The following is a 20083-nucleotide window of genomic DNA, read 5'->3' as shown; positions in this document are numbered from 1 at the left end:
AAATACAATCCACGGATTACAATAACAATCTTTATTTGGGCAGGGGAATACTTCTGACCTAGGCTTTCGGTTCCTGTTTCTCCCGGTCCTGGTCATATAGCTATGCTAGCAAACAAAAGGGATAAAACAATTTGTTAGTTAATTTTCACCTTTTCTCCCTTCAAAACAAGGTTCAGAGCAGCAGCTGTTGAGGAAAACTTGTCATACAAAAGAAAAGGGAAAAAGAAAAAACAAAGAAAAAAAACCAAAAATTGCAAGTTATTAATCACTCATTAAACCAAATCCTCTGTTATGTTTTGCTCTGGGTATATTACTATTAAAATTTGTTTAAAAACTGTAAACAAACTTTCATACACTGTAACAAGTTTGCAGTTAAAAGCCAAGCGTATCTCCTGTCGCACTGTAAACCAAGGACAAATGGAAATTTGACAAACTATCAGTCTAGTTTTGACCAAAATTTCGCGATTCCACACTACACTGAGAGCTGTGTGAACTGCTACTATAGCCTGTTCTAAGAATTTTTGGATTGCTGACCAGATTTCTTTCACCCTTTGATTGAAAATGTTACAAAATGCAAAGTTCGGTTGCGTATTCGCAGCTGCAAAACCAGGTTTCTCTTTTTCCAAAAGGACCTAAATTTTAATAGTTTAGGCTCACAAAAAAAACACTCTGGAGTTTTTCACAACTCCAAACACATTCAACAAATGTTCAAACAAGGTCTTGCTAAAATCACACAAACTTCAGTCAAAACACAACACAAATCTTTCAACAAAAAGTGGAGGGGAGGAAAAGATAAGCTACTAGCAAACACTCACTCACTAAACTTGGGATTTTTTAGGCAGTTGAAAAATGTATCCTGAGGTCACAGAGCCTGAATTCTCTTCTAGTTATCTGGGAGACAAATGACTTCTTAATCACCAGGACTATCTTAAAAGTAGTTTAGGTTTTTCACTTCACCCTCTAGCTATAAAACAAAAATTCAACTTACAAAGCTTTTTATCCAACAACATATAAAATAAAATTTTCACAGTCAAAAGCACACGCTGCCCAAATTCACACAAATACACACAATCTAAACACCATGCAAATACTTTAAAGCAGTCTGCACTCCCAAAGGTCAGTATTTCTTTGCAAAGCAAATAACAATTTCACAAACTTCTTACAACTTCAGGTTCACAAAGCTCCTAAAAACACTTACAAAAATTAATAACACACGCCAAATCACACAAATTATAATGCTCACAGCACTAGTTCTTACAAACCACAACAATTACAATGCTCAAATAGTTTTCCACAGCCTAAACACACAAAATCACAAACTCACTAAACAAACACGGATCCGGTTACAACACACACATACAGCGCTTGGGGCCACAACCCAAATTGTCACAACAGGACGCTTCGCGTCCCAAGGTCCAGACTAACCACCCAAATTATGGATTACTAAGGTGCACCTTTCAAATTACAAACTGAGATCAGAGCCACTCCTGCTCCAATCTAAATCCACAACACCACAGCCGCTGCCTCCTCTACGAGGCACAGACTGCTAAACCTCTGGTACTGCTACCTCCTCTACGAGGCACAGACTACCAACCTTGCTGCTGCCTCCTCTACGAGACACAGACTACGAAACTTCTGGTGCTGCTGCCTCCTCTACGAGGCACAGACTACCAACCTTCTGGTGCTGCTGCCTCCTCTACGAGGCACAGACTACCAACTTCGGATACGAGACGTCTCTCGTGTCTTTTTAACTGCCTATATAATAAGGTACCTTCCCTCAAATATAAACATACCTCTTGTCCGTAGTCCAGCAGGTTCTGGTCTTTCCCCGGGTAGTCAGCGAGATCGCAGGATCCCTCTTCCCAGAAATTTCTGGGTGGGCGCCCAGAGGGGTCCCGGACCCCACCGGCCCCACGGCCAGAGAGAGCAGTCCTCCTGCCTGGCTCGCCAAAATGATTTATTAAAGAAATATGGATATTGATCTAATATCGATATCCAACTGTGACGGACAAAAACTCTCTAACAGTTTAAAGTTAGAAAGTGTATGTTTATTCGACGCCGGGCAGCGTGCGGGATAGCTCCCAAATACACACCGCACCTTTTAGGTGATTACAGAGTCTTTTTATCCATACAAGTATTGAATATACAAAATACAAATGCATATTCATAATTTTGGTACATCCCATTCCTCGCTTCGTATGCTAATCACTCCAAAAGCTATTAAGCATGCGTAGTTTGTCCCTTGAAATGGGTCGGTGGTCCCTTTTATGGGGAGGGGTCCCAAAATGAGGAAGTAAATGAAGTCTTCCTCGTTCTGACCTTTCTACCTTTTCAATGCAAATGTGACAAATGAACTCTTGGTAGAACTCCCATTCCTTGTCTTCAATCGGTTTCAGAACAGAGGAGGCCCACAATTGTCTTATGTTCCTAAAAGCTATTTATCAGTTTCTATATTCTTCATTATAAACCCAGCTAACCAAACATTGTGCTGACAAGCAATTAATTATTAGTTAACTACTAACTCCTAACTTCATCAAGGCCTACTCATTTATTATTCTTATTTTAATTAACTCTAGTAAGGCTTATTTCTAGCTAAAATCTTAACTCCTCAAAATCTCTAAATGCCTTAAAGTTTACGTTTCACACATCACTGGCTACTTCTCTCACGTGGGAGTTTTTACTGTAAATTTTCCACTGAGAATTAGACCGTACACGACTCGCTGTTCAAGAGCTGCTATAAATTTGGAGCTAATAAATTTTATGAGGCCTGTGAAGCCTGGGGACTAGGAAGCTTCTTGAATGCTGTCCCAGCTCACTTCTGTCTGGCCAGCCCTTCCCTTGTGTACAGGAACAGGACAGTGTCGTGTCTCCCATTTATGAGTTACCAGCTCTGAGCTGGCTGCAGAGTGATGCACTGAGGGACTGTAAGGGGATCAGACACTTCCTTAATTTAGTCTCTGGAGATCTGTCTGAGATTTGATTATTTGGCCAAAAAATAAGAATGTACCACAGAGTAATTAGCAGAAAAGTTTTCCCAGAGCACGATAGCCATATTGAACAGGAGAGGCAGCTCATGCAGAATTATTGTTGTTGCACCAGTATTGTTCTTGTAAATGGGAACCTTCCTGTGGACAAGGGCAATGTCCTGACTCATTCCCTTGCTCTGCATTGTTTAAATAGCTGGATCTCTGCTGTGCAAAACAGGCTTCCTAGGAGTGCTGCAACACTATCTGGGTTTGACTTTTAGATGGATTTATATTTTGGGCTGCAGCAGGAGAGTTTGAGCTTCTACTGACTTGTCAGGATGCCTGGGGAGACAGCTCTGGGGGTTTCAACACAGTGAAACTGATTTTGCAGGGCTGATGCCTTGGTTTGCTGCTGTTGAGTTTATTTTTTTTTCCTGAAGTTTAAAATGAACTTATGAAAATGGATGTATTGTTGTCAGGAGAATAAAGATTTCTTTTCTCTCAGTACAGAGACATTTTCTGATGTGAACTAGACATCAGTGGCCAGACATAATATCCCCAGCTCACAGCAAGTAGAATGTGTTTCCTTGGCTCACAAACCTGTGCTGTGTTGCCTGAAGAGGCTGAAGCAGCCTCCCAAAGGCTGCAGGGTTTGCTAGCCAGCTGACTTCTTGTTCTCAGTGCATTGTTTTAAAAGTCTGACTTTTAACAAACTGGAAGCCACTTTAAGAAGGTTCTATGTCTACAGAATTCTTACTACCTGTAAAGTGCTATGGCCATTCTGTACCAATGGCTGAGACAGATGTTCTTGGGTGTTTGCAGCAGAAGTTCCTGGGTGTAGCTGAAGAGGTAGGTTTAAAATTGAATCAAAACAGTTCCTGATTTGCTCTGAGGTTTTGTTTTTTTTTTTTCTTTTTTGTAATCTGCTGGTATCACTGAAAGAAAAAAAAACCCAAACAAACCATACCTTAAAATGTATTTCAGAGTTGCAGAGAAACAAAAACCCAGACCAGAAACTTCCCGTGAGGGGCAGGTGATACATGGGCATAGTGGAGAAATGTTATTCTCCTGCACACACATGCCAGCAGAAAGGCTGGCAAAGCAACCCAGTAACTGAATGATGCTACTGTAGTTTCTAAGCCTTTTAGACTGACTGGGCAATACTAGATATTGTGCCTTTTTTAAGTACTTAATGGCCCTACCATCATGGATAAAACCACAACAATTTCATTCTCTAAAGGTAAAAAAAATGTAAACACTGGATTCAAAAATCTGTAGAAGAAAGATGGCAAGTAGATCTGTTTCACTTTTAAAACAACCCCTTGAATTTACACAATGCCAGGCAAGCAGTCACCATTTGGAGAGGTTAAGATGCAAAACTTGATTGTTCTGAATATTTATTAAAAAATGTATTGCTACAGCTCAGATGAGAAACAATCTACTATTCTGCATCTTGCATAAATCAAACATGCCTGCCATTTGCTAAATTATTACATTATAAGCCATGTTGTAATTACAAAACTTTAGTTGTTCCATTTATAATGTCCATGGTTTATTATACTATTGGTTGGACTTGAAAGCTGAGGCTTAGAATTTATGAAGTCTACTAAAATATTATATTCCTCTTCCCTTTCTCCTGATGATCAAATGACTAAATCAATTGCTGGGGCAATGCCAATGGTATTAAGATCAATAAGATTGTGAAATTTATTGTACGTTTTTGTTGCTGTATAAAATTAGATTGCAGAGTTTATGAATGTTTATTCTTCTGAGCACTGGATTTCTGGTTTGTCTGAAATATACATTATAGTAGTTTGGTCTTTGCTTGTTACATAAACATTTCACCTGCAATATTTTAATTGTATTCTCTTCAAAAAATTAATAAATTTGCATTTTTAATAAGTTTAATCCAAATTAATTTTCATAGCTATTTGGTGGTTTTGGCTATGAGTTGACTCCACAGAGTGCTTACTTGGATGTCTTGCTAAATCTTGAAGTAATGTTTATTATCCTTTAAAACTGAGCTGATATTCCTGACAAATGTGTTTCAGGACTGCCTAAGAATTGCAAGTCTCTCTAACACTTCAATAATTTAGAGCAGTTAAGCTTTGTAGAGTCTTGTCTCTTTTCTGGGGTTAAAAACTTTGTCCTCTTGTGGTGTTAACCTGAAGCCAAGCGTGTCTGTTCTCATTTTGGTAAAAATATAATTAAGTCATGGAGGAGGGGAAGCTATATTAAAAATTTTTGATTTGTGTGAAAATCTTTCCATGAAGCTCTAAAATTCTTTCTCTACAGTAACCTTTTTACCTGCTTGGAGTGTTTTTGCAGTTAACATGCTCAGTTATCATTATGTAAATATAAGTTGGATGGATAAAAATATGCTACTGTTACTTGCTGTGACAGTAACATAAAGGGACAACATTGAGATTATTTTTTTCTGCTTGGTCTTTCTTGAATGCAATATCTTTATTTTTAAAATGGCATTGAAAACTCTGTATGAAATATTTATAAAGCAAAGATATTGCATAAGGGAAGAACTAAAGAAGGGAGTTCTTCAGTTCTTAAAGTAGAGAATGTAATTCTCCATTTATCTTTCAAAAATTAAGCTTTTCAGAGTGATATCTATTAAATCCAAATAGAGCTTCACATTGCTGATATGTGACTTTTAAAAATCTTTAGTTGAAAGTATTAGCTTTGCCATTTGTATGAAGGCAGCAAGGTACCCAGTAACAGGTAAGACCATGAGTGACAAGGGCATTTATCTGGAATGGAGGAAGCATGGAACTCAAATGCCAGAAGAGCCCTTGGTAATAGATTATTATAAAATATTACTGTGTTTCTTTTTCCTTTTTTACCTGAACCTCCCAAAAAAAACTCAAAAAGAAAAAAAAAGCAGACATTGAAACACTCTGTATTTCTTGCTGAGAAAACACAACTCACTGTTATTCCTTCCCAAGTAAGAAAAATGCTTTTGGTTATTGTTGTGAATTTATTGGTATATAGGCAACTTAAAAAAAAAAATACTGCCATCATTCAGATGTCTTAATCCTATTTTAAAAATATTGTCTTTTGAGACTCCTGCTTGAACTGGGACTACAGAAAAAATTGAAATGGTGTAGTATTATGTAAACTAACACTGGAAGCCAACTTGCACACCAATGTTTGCTTGAGGTCCTCTAGGAGCTAATTCACGGTGCATTTTGGATGCTATTTAGGTTGGATTTCTCCTAAAAATGGGTTATTATGTAAGTTACTTCAAATTTCTGCAGTCTGGGCACCTTGGGGCTTGCAGGTCATCTTGTTGTATTTACTGAGTACAGCTCCATCTTGGAAGTCAATCAATGGTGTCTCCTCAGCAGATATTGATTGGGGAGGTGGACCATGAAAAGCTGTCATATCCTGAGCTAATTGAGTGTAGTTGTGCCATTCCTTTATCCATAGTTACAGGATGCTGGACTGTATGGCACAAACATCGATGTAACAGAAAACCAAAGTATTACATGATAAAGATTAGTTTATTGATGGAGCTCAGGCTCATGCAGAGCTGTGGGGAGAGCTCTTCCATGATGTACCAGTAACTATTCTACAATGTAATAATTTAAAACCATTAGCAGCATGTTGTTGTCGTCTTTCATTTTAATTGTCTTATGTCTTCTACTGTATGTTTTTTAGCACTGGCACATATGCCAGACTTTAAAGAGTCTATTGTGGAATGTTTGTCACAAACAACCAGGACTAAAAGGCTTGAGGGCATGAAATAAACATGCATTTGCATTAAAAAATAATTGCTGAAGTGTTTTACTTTGTGTCTTTGTTTTTGTCTTGGAGGAAAAGATGAACTCTTTCTTCATTTGGCTGGTGCAGAAACATTCAGACACGAGTTTTCAGAAGTGCAGCAGGACTGCTGAGATGTTGGGGCAAAAGCAGAAACACCCTGTCCCTGCCTGTGCTGGCCCACCCACCTCTCCTGCTCCATTTTTTTAACACTCCCTCCAGATTGGAAAGGCAAACATGTTAGACCAGGAATCCTTTGCTTCAGCTGCCTGACATATGGTACCACATAATCTCTGTTTCATTTTCACAGCGCCAAAACCCAGCAGCCTTGAACTGTAATAGGATGAACACACAATGCCACAACAAAGCTGCTCTGTTGGGTGTGTAAATCTGTCCATCAGTTACCAAATTCCTCATAATACTTGTTTGCAAGAAGTTGTTGTTCTTATCATCATTTGGTTTGTTGGATAGGGTTTGTGTGATTTGGTTTTTCTCCTTCTTCTAGAGACAGACCCTTGTTTTTGGCTGTCATGATGCTGTACAGGCAGGATTTCTATTTCTAGCCTCCCGCTGCTGTTTTGCTGACCTCCTTCTCACTCCGCAGGGAAGCACAAGTTAACACAAAGATTACAGTAAATTTGTTCTATGGTAAACTTACATCAAGAGAAGAAGCAGGAAGGCACTTCCACAAACCAGTGATGACTGCATTTCACTACAGTGTGGCTCATATATCACTGGAAATGACAAAGTGGTTTAAAATGCATAAGAACATCAAAGGCTCCTTGTTTATTCAAGGTCACAGACAGATGGAATCTGGTGTATGGCAAGCCTGTATGAAAGTTATGGTCATTTGGAAATGGGAATGGATGAAACCAAAATTGGAACAAGATGTAGCCATGAAGGCAGTACATGGCATGATAAAAGACTATTAGCTCAGAAAATTTTAAATAAACTGATTTTATCCCCATCATATTGGGAAATGTTTGGTTTTTTCTTCCTCAGAGATGACTAATTTCACTTTAGGTGACTAGAAAGATTTTCTCTTTTGTTTTGGTGGTTATTTGTCTTATTTCGCAGCCTTTAAAGAAAGAGTCACCTTTAAGATCATGCAGCTTCATGCTGCCATTCCTCTTCTAAGTTGGCACTCTGATTATGGAGATAAGATTATTTTGATATCCCTATTTCTGACAATCCCACTCTAATATTTTTTTCAACATTGTCATCATAAGGAAACTGAAGAAATGCCTCAAATGTTTTAAATGAAAAATAGTATATTCAGTTTAGCATTTTATCCCCACGGAGCTACTCCAGTGGCCTTTGTTTAGCTTCCCTTTTCTCCTCCTAAACTCCACAATTAAAAATAAAAGTTATTTTGATTTGCTTTGTGGAACATGCAGACATAAACTCCATTTTCTGCCTCACCTTTTATTTCCAAAAGAAAAACACAACCAGATTTTCGGAATAATTTTAATCATCTCTTTGTGGTTGAGCAACTTAATGGTTTGGCGTAGATTTACTCCAGCACAAGTGTCAATAATTATGAAGATTTGTTTTCCCAACATTTACGAGTCTCCTGCTATGGGGAAAACTTTGCTGCAGTCAGTTAATTGTTCATCATAATTCATGCTTTTCTCCTCTTTTTTTTCCCTTCTTTTTGAAGATGGCTTTTAGTTTTCATTTCAAATTCTCAAGTGTGCTTTAACAGTGCCCTACCCACAGAGGAGAAGAGAGGAGGATTTACTAAAATTGACCTGCATGTCTTCACATCCAAATCCAGAAAACATGATTAGCATCTGCAAAAATAACATTACACACAGGAAAGAATTTCCTGACCAATTTACAAAGCAAATCTAGAAATCTACCGCCAACTCTCATATTTTCTATAGATAAAAATCATGGATCTTGACTTAATTATTTCCAGATAGGTTTATAGCTACTGAGTCATGCTCAAAGTTATTAATCCAACAATCTCTCTTCCTATTTCAGACTGTGAGTGTATTGTCTTTATAAGTGTTTCCTGATTTGAGCTTTTCTATGTTTAGATAATACTTCTCATAAACTTGTCAGGCTCCTAATTAATGCTCTGGACTGCTATGCAAGTCAAACAAAATAATTTTTTTGGACATGTCACAGATTTTACATTTATTAACAGGGTTTAAAAATTTCTGAACTCAAAGTCATTTTGATAAATATAGAGTTTGGACATGATTTGCTGGCACACTGTTTTGGGAAAAAGACATTCTCAAAACAAATGTTACTGGATTATAAAGTTGAGAATTGAGTTTTTTAAATGAGGCTTGAAAAATCTCGGAGAAATAGTCTTTGCCACAATAATTTTGCAGTCTCTGTATCTTCCTCTCTATCCTGCTAGCAGAAAAGAAAATGAGAGAAGACAAAGAACAATTTAAAATAATGTGCATATTTTCCTCTATTTCTCCTGTTGAGATTAGTGGAAAGTACAGAAACAGTAAAATTTGACTGGAGATTTATTTGCCTTGAGATTTCTAGTCACCTTTTGAGAACAGGAGTTTCCTGAATTAATCAAAGAGTGCAACTTACTTCTATGTGGAAATCTGCTCTCTTTAGCTGAACTTCACTTTAGCTATAGAGTTCAGAAAGTGAGAATTTTCCTTCCTGTAGTCCTTCCTTTTTCTTTGGAAGAACATTGCTATGTTCTTGCGAAGAGAAGGAGTTTGGAGAAAGGAGCAGAGCCCAAGACATGCTCTGGTACATTCAGAGTTTTTGTAGTCTTTGAATGATGCCTTTACACTTTTCCCACTATAGGCAGAACAGCCTCATCACCAGAACAATCAGGTATTTGTGATTTATGAGTTACTTTACAAACATTCTTACCCTCCAAAATCTATTCTAGTCTCCTCCATTTATAACTTGTTTCTGCGGGTTATAATTCAAGTATTTTACCAAGCCTTCTCCCAGAAATGTTCATGCAATTCCTTGACTCTAGGGTACTGGTACTTTTGGCTAGAGTTTGTTAAAGAAGTATGAAGGGTTTAAATTTAGAGTGGAAGCAAATAGAATATTTCAGTTGGAAGGGACTTAATAAGGATCATTTAGTCCAACTGCCTGAGCAATTCAGGGCTGACCAAAAGTTAAGGCATATTGCTAAGGACATTTTTCCAAATGCCTCTTAAACATGGATAGACTTGCAGCATCAGCCTGCTCTCTGGAGTCCTGTTCCAGCATGCAGGTTGCATGTTCTGTTGGCGTGACTTACTCCAAAGCAGGAATGACTTACAGAAACAAATAAAGAAAGAAGGTAGCCTAGCTCAGTGCCACTACTCCTGCAGTCTTTTAATCCATTTTATCTGCACGCTTGGTTTCCACACATTACAGAAAAAACAGTTACAGGGATTCTTAGCTCATTAAAAGAATTGTGAAATAGAGTTTGGGAAGTCTAAATGCCTTTAATGAGATGGCAAGGTGATAAAATGGGTCCAGTAATAATTTTGCAGCATAGTTATTTTAACTTTGACTAATTCAAAGTGAGGTGTAACTCAAGTGTTGATATCTTTGTTAGCTCTGTGTGGTAAATTAATGTTAATAGAAGAGTGCCAGCATAATATCTATTATTCTCTCATGTACTACCTAAATCTGTAAAATGCCACTTAATCATGTCTAATCACTGGGCAAATCTTGATATTTTACAGAAGATGAATTTCATCCTTATACAATAGCTCTTCTTGGATCTAACATATCTTTTAAGCTTTGCTTTCATATTACAGGAAGCCATCTAATCTCTTTCAAGAAATACAGCTATTTTTTTCCAAGTTCAGTTGCTTTCTGCTTCTTATATTCTATGGCTACTGCTACTGAGCAATTCATTTCCCAAATGTTTACAGAGAACAGCTATGGAAAAGGGGATCATGACTTTTTAAAATACCTATTTAAAGAAGATAGTTCAATAGTGCTGTGTAATCCAGTGCAGCTTCTCTCTTGTGGCCAGAGCCCCTGGCAGAGTTGAATCAGTTTTAGTTCATCAGAGGAAAAGGATTTTTTTCTGGCATATTTGACTATATTAATTCCAAATATTTTCTCAATAAGATGTAGCATATTTCAATTGAAACATCCAGATGATGTTTAATTGAAACATCCATATTTTATTTTTACTTGCCTTTAGTGTTGTTTTAGAACAGTCTAAATTATTAGACTCTTCTTTTAATTTATGGCTGCTATTTAACCATATTGTGAATATGTAGAAGTGATATAATTTTATGACTAAGATACTGGAAAATTCATCTCATCTGCAGCCTTACATTCTTGAAATTAAACACACCAAACATAAAAAAAGGGTTTTAAAATAGACATTCATTTTCTCAGAAGGAGATTCCAATATTATCCACGCTTTGCAAATGATACAGCCCATATATACATTGTAACTTTTAAATCCTGAAATATCTTATTTCCCATTTCGCATTGCAAATTTAGAAGGGGAAAATACCAGCTAGATAGATTGATTTCTCTAATGCTTTAAGTCAGTGTAAAAATTAAGCTTTTCAGGTTTTGGTGGTTTTGTTGTATTTAGTGTGTTTGGCTCAGGAAGGATTCTGCACACAGGATAGAGCTGATTTTTAGCGTGTGGTTTTGTTCCCCCTTTTGTATTTATTCTGCATCTGAAGGAAATTCTCTGTCTGGTGGAAGGAGATTTATATATCCATAGCTACATCTCTGCCTACCTTGAGCCAGTTATAACAATATGTCTCTTGTGCAATTTTGCAATTGTATTCAAATGGTAACAGGATGTGATCTGAAAAACATAAGCATACATATGGTATACATGTGTATTTCTGTGGATGCCTATGCAGAATATAATGTACAAGCAAGTTGAGCTGGCAACCTCTGCATCCATGCTTTGATGCATTCATAAACCAGTAGAATTATTTTCTGATACTGTGGTGTCCTTCAGAGCTAAAGAAATGCTTCAGATAGAAAATCTCAATGCATATAAACTGTGTAACTTACAAATATCTGTGGTGTCCCTGTTTCTTCCAATTACTTTCTTATCATTTGTATCCAGTAATAAATAATAGGTGTGTTTGCTGACAGCCCTGTGCCATCTGAGATTCAAAATTAAAGCTAGGTTTCTCACATGAAGTTGCTTTTATTTAATCAGTTAGAAAAAAATTTGTTTAGAACTCTGTGCTAGACTAGAATCCAAATCACTCTTTTTAATAGAGAAAGACTGCTCAGACTTTTCAGAATTAAGGTGAGTAGAAAATAATAAAAATCTGCTCCTGTTTCAAGCAGCAAAGAATTATAGCTCTGAAATGGATTTCTTGCATAAGATAATTATATCCTAATCACAGCTGTGTTTTTCAAAGTTGTGCCAATTTTACAACATTCATCTTTAAACACCTGGACCTGTGTGTGGTGATAGTGTTTCTGTGTTGTATTTTACATATTTGATGAATGCTGTAAGAGTGTCTCTCTGTATTTTTATATATCATTTACGCCAGCTGAATTTAATGCTCAAAAGCTGATTAGCAGCCTCAAGGCACAGGACTGCCTGTACTCATCCAAATTGCTTTCTATTGAAGTGTTCCATAGATGTCAATGGATTTATATCAGGCTCCATATGCAATATATGTATACATCCACAGAGGAGAAGGAAACATTAATGAAGATTTCTGAGGTATGTCAAGTTTAGGCAGTTCTGTATCACCAAGACTGTATTTCAGTGTGCTACAGTGTCAGGGTTTATGTTATGAATTTGGAGAAACAGTTGCAATTATTAATATACAAAAGGTTTATGCTGTTCTTTTGTCCATTTTTCTGTTTGAGCATCCAGGAAGATGTACCATTCCAAGGGCTGCTAAAAAGTCCTGTTTAAATCCTTCTATATACCAACTCAGCTTAAGTGAAGAGTGTGGAATGATGCCCACTGAAATAGCACTTGAAATAACTCTAGCAATATTTATTGTTTTCCTTCTAGTTCAAGTTTGATGCTAAATATATTTAGGAAGAAATAAAAATGTTTTAATGCTGAAACATTAAAGTGTTTTTAAATACCAAAACCTAGATCACATTTCTTTCCAGACTCTTGGTGCTGAAGTTTCCCCTTCATCTGGATATTTTCTTTGTTGATCATCTCTGTTGCTTCTGCTTGGCAATATTAGTTAACACAGCCACTCTTCCTTTCTAAAGAACATATTAAGCTTTCATGGTTGCAGAAAGGAAATTGGGGTGGAGGTGGCAGAACTGATTTAACGAACATCCTAAAGGAAGCACAGTGCAGAGGTGGAATAAAATCACTCTATTTCACTCTGACCTTGCTATTGCAACTATAAAAGCTCCATCTATATGTGATACATGTGCTGGAAATTATTTGAAGGATGTAAATCACCATCTTAATGGGTGAAGGCAGTTTTGTAAGAGGATTGGGTGAAGGAGGGCCATCCATAAGAGTATGTAGTTCCTTGTCCAAATCAGGGCAGGGAATAGCAACAGTGTGCAGCTTGCACATGGATGGAGTCAGAGCTCCTTTGACTCCCTGTGCTTCTCAGATAAAGTGTATAATAAGGAAACTATTGCAGTTGTTGACCTTTAAATGTGTATTATAGTCTTTCATTTCATGGTTTTAAATAGCTATTTTCTTATTATAATTTAATAAATGTTATGCCTACAAACCTGGAAAAATTGGCTTGTTCCATCAATTTCAAAAAACACAAAGTACACTCTGTACTGTGTTGTAAAAGTTTTATTAAACTTGATACCATTTAAAATAGTCTTTGAGAATTGCTGACACAATGATTCCAGGTTCTTCTTGGCTTATATATAGCCTGAGAAGTGCTTGCAACGAGAAGCTGATTTGCTGAACTGGTAATTGCTGCTGTAGCCACACCAGTCTCTGGACATAATGTCTTTTTAGGTCTCGGTGCATTAGACTCAAATGAAGGGTAAAGATCATCTCAGGGAATAGTTTGCCTGGGGGTGGGATTTCAAGTGAGCAGATAAGAGCATTTAAACTGTTCTGCTGCTGTTGAATGACGGGTATATTTTGTAGGGAAGCCTGGAGTGGTGCTGGGATGAATGCATTGAAATAAAAGGCAAGTCAGGCTCAGAGCTGTCAGCCAGACCCATCTGTAAAGTAAGATGAATGGACCTTTGGTATCTTCTTGTATTAATGTGTATTGCAGGAAAGAAATGCCTAATAAGACTGTGGACTGTAGATCCTCGTCTAATGATCTGATTTCAGTTTTCAACATTTGGGTTGCAAATGACAGTCCTTACATGACTAGGAAAGGCCAGTTTTCAGGAATAGGCATCCTGCTCTGATAAATATTAATGTCAAAATCAGAGAAATTTGGAATTTGCTGGAGTTGTGACCCTGACTCTTGCCTAAAAATATGTCTTCTTTTCTATGACTATCTGTCCTTGCCTTGTTGTGTCCCTTTTTGGTGCTGCAGGAGTCCTGCTGATTACTGTAAGGGTTAATGTGACTGATTTAAGAATTTAAATGCAGATTTTTTTTCAGGCATGTTATGCCTCAACAACTTCTGTTAGTTCTGAGATGGTATAAGAAGAGAGTAAAATGCTGGTAAGGTCCTCAGAATATATCCAGTGGTAAATCAGGGCTACAGAATATCCCTTTTGAACTGAAGGGACATCTAAACAAGAAATTTTTCACTAAGCTTCTATACTGATCTCTATGGGTAAAGATACCTGTAGTGGTCGGGAGCAAAAGATCCTCAATATTACTTTGTGTAATTTGAACAGCTATTAATTTTGATGGCATTTTCTGTCAGCCTATCCTAAACAAGGAATAAAACCTTTTACTACTTGCCACAATATAAATATTTTATCTAAAGAGGGCTGTGATGAAAGAAAAGGAGACACAGACATTTATTGCTGGGAAGTTCTGAAGAATGGAAATTCCATCATAGCTGCATATGACCAATTCTCTTTTAAGAAAATAGTTTTAAAAGCCTGGTTATAATCAGTGGTTAGGCAATATGAAATAAAAATATGCATTAGAAAACCATGCTTATGATTGGCATCAGTTTGAAAACATCATTTTACCTTGGACCTGTGAGACCTTTGGCTCATAATGGAAATACTTGAGATTTTGAGAGTCCTGCAGTCCATCCAAGCCAAGCAGCATAATTCAATGATTGATTGAATTTTTGGGGTGTAAGGAAAAGGGGAAGATGGCTTTTAGCTATAGCCCTGCTGTACATATCTATGTGTGGTGATACAACACCCCAGAGTGCTTTGAAAGAACCCCTGAATTAATAAAGCTGCATGTGGTGAGAAAAGCCTTGCTGCAACAAACCAAGAAAAGCACTGTCAAAGGGAAGGGAGAAAAGAAAACCCCAAGAACTCATCTCTACTTTGTTAAAAGAGTGCAGCAGTCAGCCAAATGGTCATGTATTCTGTGCATTCCTTTTATTTTTCATTTGTTTTCTTGGTTAGTGTACAACAAAGAACAGAGGTGATGGGCAGAGCAACAAACCCACAATGACTGTATATATTACAAAAATACAGACAATGCTTACAGGAAAGTGACACAGCATTTTTAAAATGTGTGGTAACATTAAAAATGTCTCTGTTTATTCTGGTTCCCACACTCTTGGGAGTTCCAGGCATAAGCTTTTCCCTTGGCATGAATCTGACAGAGCACTTAGTGCCTACTGAAGGCTAAGTCAAGTATAGCAGCAGGGCTGGGCCCTGAGGCCTGAGTAGCAGAGTTCATCATCCATCATCCCCTGACAGATGATTTTCTGGCTCTCTATTACACAGGGAGAAAGTGTTCACAGAATGCACACTAAATATGTGTACATTTATGTGAAGAAGAACCTCCTTTAGAAAACCCTTTTATTCTTATCCTTGACCAAATTATCATTGTTATTAAAAATAATTTAATCAGCTTACATAAGGAAAAAGTTCAGGGAAGCAAAATTAAATAAAAGTGGTTACAAGAAATCAGAGCTGTGCAATTTTCTTTAATCGTGTTTCCTTGGAGCATGTAGTGTTGGGTATTTTTGTTTAAAAGGCAAACACACAGAGAGAAACAAGTGAAAGCTCTATATAAATTTAGCTAAACACAAGTTTCACTCTTTATATGGTCAGGAATATTTTTAGAGGTTTTTCTGGGGAAGGGGTTTAGGGTGGGGTGTGTTTGGGGTTTTTTTGTTCCGCTGCTGAGACTGAGGTGTTCTGGGTGAGGTGAGCATATCTGAATATTGTCACTTTTCCTTGTACCTCTGCCACACTGTTCAGGGAAGGGTGGGTTTACAGTGGGCTTAAATGGATTTTCTGGAAAAACATGAAAGGGTAAGATACCAAATACTTGGAGTGTTTGAATTTATTTATGTGGGAAAAATAGGAGTGTAGGCAGACCCTTTGTAATCTGCTGGACTTCACATGCCTGGCAGCTGAAACATGGACAGGATCTGACATTTGGAGATGAGAGAAAAGGGACCATTTTTCAGCTGGAAAACTTCAGCTTCAGTTTCTGTAGTGGTCCAGCCAGAGGTGTGACAATGTTCATCCATAAAAACTAATGCAGGAAGAATGGCCTGGGGTTTGAGGGTAATGTCCAGATTTTACAAATCTGGTAGAAATATGTGAGCCCTCCTGTATGGGATTGTCACTTCAGAATACCTGTGTGTCTCTGTTTCCAATTGGAAACAAAAACGTAGTTAGTTTTTACCACTTTGCTTTCTTTTGGGCTTCAGAAACCCTTAGCACAAGCTGTATCTGCTCTGTGAGAACTTTGCTGTTACTTGTGTTGTCACAAAAGGCTTAAAACTGCTATGAGTGTGAAGGCTTCTTGACAGTAGGCATCAGAAAAATGTTTGGATCTGCCCCTTACTACATCTACATTTTAAATTTCTTCACCTCATAGGGCAAAATTACTTTCAAATCTGTTAAGCCTTGTTGAATTTTGATATTAGAACCCAAGACAGGTTTATCTTAAGATAATACTAAGATTAATATGTTTCATAATTATTTCCTATTTCTCACTGTGATTATGTCAATGTTTTTGCACATGGAAGAAAATTCTCTAGACTTCTTACATCACCTCTACATGCTTATACATGAAGAGATTAGATAGCCTGAATGAGTACTTACAGAAGTGTGCCATTGACAATATAATACATGGAAAGGATTGTCTGTCATTTACTCTTTATGTCATAGAAAACTCAGATCAGAGTCTTATATTTGCTTTTTTCTCTCAAGGTCATCCAGATCACTAAAAAGTCATGAAGTGCAGAAGGAAATTCTAAGAGTTTTCATGTGGTCATTCCTAAAGAAATAATTTACTTTAGTATCCACATGTTCAGAATCTTTATCTTTTTCTACCTTTGGTAAATTAGCAGCAGTGCTTTTTAGGGAGAAGAAAAACTTGCAGATAAAACATTTTGGCTAAACTATCTGAAAACAGAGTTATTGAATCACTAAACTGAGCAGAATGCTCAATTTGCCATGATTATGGAAGCAAGTAAATTCTACTGTCTTCTGCACTCTCTCCACCTAAGGCTGGTGAGGTTCTTTCTGTTTTCTTGCCTTTCCTACATTTCCAAGTAACAGGTGAAGTTCACCAAAGAAGAACCTCCTCATCTGAAGTGATGTTTCCTAACTCTCAGCTAAAGCCAAGTACATGAAAACAGCAACTGCTAGCCCAGGCTCTGTGCTTTGGCCCCATCCTGGGAGTGTGACATGATAAATACTCTGATGTTTTTTAGCACTGTCAATAGGATCCAGCTGGCTGTTTTTAAATGTGTGGCATTTACAGATGCTTTCTCTTTGCCTTTCATATCTGTTCCACTCTGGTGGACTAAACACGTGTCAGCAAGGCCAAAATGTACAATACAGACCTCACTGGGTTCCTTAAATGTGTTTGGTTTTTAATAGCATTGTGTGCAGTGAAACCACGTTAAGTATTTCTGCTGAGGTTAGAAGGATCGTGGGGTCTGAATTTGGTTTGAACATGCTATTCCTCTTTGCAGTTTTCTTCTTTTTGCCCCTCTGTGTAGCAGCTTGTTACGGGTGTTGCAGCTGCTGTGATCCAAAATACCATCATGGGTACATATGCATGTGGTGCCTGCTGTCTGAGTTCTCTAACACAGCAGAGAGTAAGGTGTGTTAGAGACTTGTAGGTGACCCCAACCTGATCCAAATCAGCCCAGTTTTGAGCATAGGTGGGACAAGATGGCTCCAGAGGTCTCTTTTGGCCGAAGTTATTTTAAGATTCTCTGATCCCGTGTTTGGTTTCCTTGTGTAGAGCTAGCAAGGGCTCATAAAAGCAGCCTGGTTTGTCCATAAAAGCACAATGGCCCTGGGGCATGCTGATCCACCCAAGTTACTTCTTGGCAAGAGGGGCCCAACCTCTGGTTCCCGTTTTGCCTGCTTTTATGGCTGTTTCTGCATCTGGTGTGGGGTTGTGCCATAATGCAGACAATTACTCTGCTGGGTAGGTACTCATTGCTGCTGTGGTTGAGTAGCTGGCACAGTAAAACAGATGAGTAAATGCTTTGAAGGAGCTTGATGCATGTGCTGGCACGCCAGGCAGGCCTAATAATAATGCAGGTCTTGCTACTCTGCCTTGTGGTGTGCTTCTTTGGGAGCTCAGGCCATTCCTGGCAGGAGAGATCCTCAGCACTGGGTCATCCAGACAGGGGAATCAGAAGATGCTGAGCTACTGACATGACCCACATTAGCATGTTTTGTATATGGGTGTTCATGTGCTGGGCACACTTAAAGAGTGATTCAGAGACAGCTGCATAGATCTCTGATGTGTGAACCCAGAGAGCTGTAATGGAGAACCCCCAAGACAGTGGTAGAAACATTACAGTATCAAGCAGATCAATGGTCAGTAATTAATCCTATCTGAGGAGCTTCCTCTGCTGCTTTCACTGACCTTCTGCAGCTTTAGCTGCTATTGCAACTGATCTGAAATGCTTTCTGTGCAACTTTAGAAAAAAGCCGTTTTATAAAACAGAATTTTTTGCGCTGGTTTCCAAATTAAAGCCGTCATGTGCAGGCACAGGCACATATCCTTTCTCAAATGCAGAAAACCCTGACAGCTAAGGCCTAAAAGATGTGAGGAGCCCTTCCCAGAAAACAGATGGTCAGAAGGAATGTTTTTGGCAGTGGTAATAAGAGAAATCTAAAAGAATTTCATTTTGTATTTTGTTTTGTCTTTTGGGGGCGATTTAAAAAAAAAAAAACCAACCAAAAAAATCTCCCAAACAAAATGAACACCAAGAAAACCCCTAACGTGACAATCCATACCCAAAAGCAGCTTCTCCTAAAAATCTGATGACATTGTATGCTTGTAATGAAGCAGGAAAGTCTTGATAGTTCAGTACCTACCTGTGGTCACTGTGATGTAATTTATCTAATCTCATCTAAAATCTAATGCTTGCAGATTGGTAATTCAAAATGTTTTAGATTAAAGCAGATGGGAATAGAGAGTTTGGTCAAGAAGGATCAAATTCGTCACTGTGATTGTGAATGAGTAATGACTTGACTAATTATTACTATATTTAGGGGAAAACCAGCTGTTCAGTGAATTTCATTTGTTACTCTTCACCTCTGTCCCTCCAGTGAAGTTATGTGTTTTCTTTCACTGCAAAGATGAAAGTATCGTTCACTGAACACTCAACCAGTTTGGTTTAATTTTCTTAGGTTTCTGAGAAAAGAGCCAGAAATCAAACCTGGAACCTGTTGCTGCTAATCAAATCATGATAGAAAGGTAAGAAACTCATTCTATTCCTAGAGTTTGGGCTTTGTCCTTTCTACTTCTTACTGCTGTTATATTTCCAAAGCTTTATGTTTTACCTACTAGACATGCTTTCCCAGAATTTGATTATTTATCCATAAGGGGTATTTTTTGTGAAATAAAAAAGAGTCAACCACCTTTTCTGCCTAGCAGAAACTGAAGAATGACCTCTGTGTGAAAGGCACACATCACCCGTGTAGTCAGTTTCTGCATGAAAGGCTTCAGGCTGCAAGAGCGTTGCTGCAAGATGGGAGGTTCACACATATCCTTATCCAGCTTTTCTGGGAGCATTCAGAATGTAGTTTGGTTCAGGGATTAGTGTCTGGTGACGGGTTTTATACCAGGTGTTCTAACACAGCAAGTTGTGGCAGGATGAGAGAAAATGGGCAGGCAATCTGAATCCCAATTTCCCAGCTCTGTCACTTTTTGAGTTGTAATTTTACTATTTTCTTTACTTTTATCTTTGACTTATTAGCACAGACATTGCCAAGGACACTCCACATCAGCTATTTATGTTCACAAACCTATTTCTATTTGTTCCAGCAATCTCAGCCAAGAACATCCCAGAACTGACATTTTAGAAAACCTTTTGTTTATG

The 20083-nt window shown here is 37.8% G+C and overlaps 1 long non-coding RNA gene across 3 annotated transcripts in view; it reads left to right on the top strand.

Annotated features, from left to right (window-relative positions):
- Nucleotides 1-20083, top strand: part of LOC105758737 (uncharacterized) — a 333084-nt gene that overhangs the window by 54150 nt on the left and 258851 nt on the right. The window contains exon 2 of one of the 3 annotated variants that reach the window (XR_012057710.1): nt 19392-19458. This is a non-coding gene — a long non-coding RNA (uncharacterized lncRNA). Of the gene's footprint in view, nt 1-19324; nt 19459-20083 lie in introns of those variants that run through there. The other 2 variants (XR_012057709.1, XR_012057711.1) reach the window with 2 other exon arrangements.

This window comes from Taeniopygia guttata, chromosome 11 (assembly GCF_048771995.1).
Source record: "Taeniopygia guttata chromosome 11, bTaeGut7.mat, whole genome shotgun sequence".
NCBI lineage: Eukaryota > Metazoa > Chordata > Aves > Passeriformes > Estrildidae > Taeniopygia > Taeniopygia guttata.
This window is presented reverse-complemented; position numbering and strand designations above follow the sequence as displayed.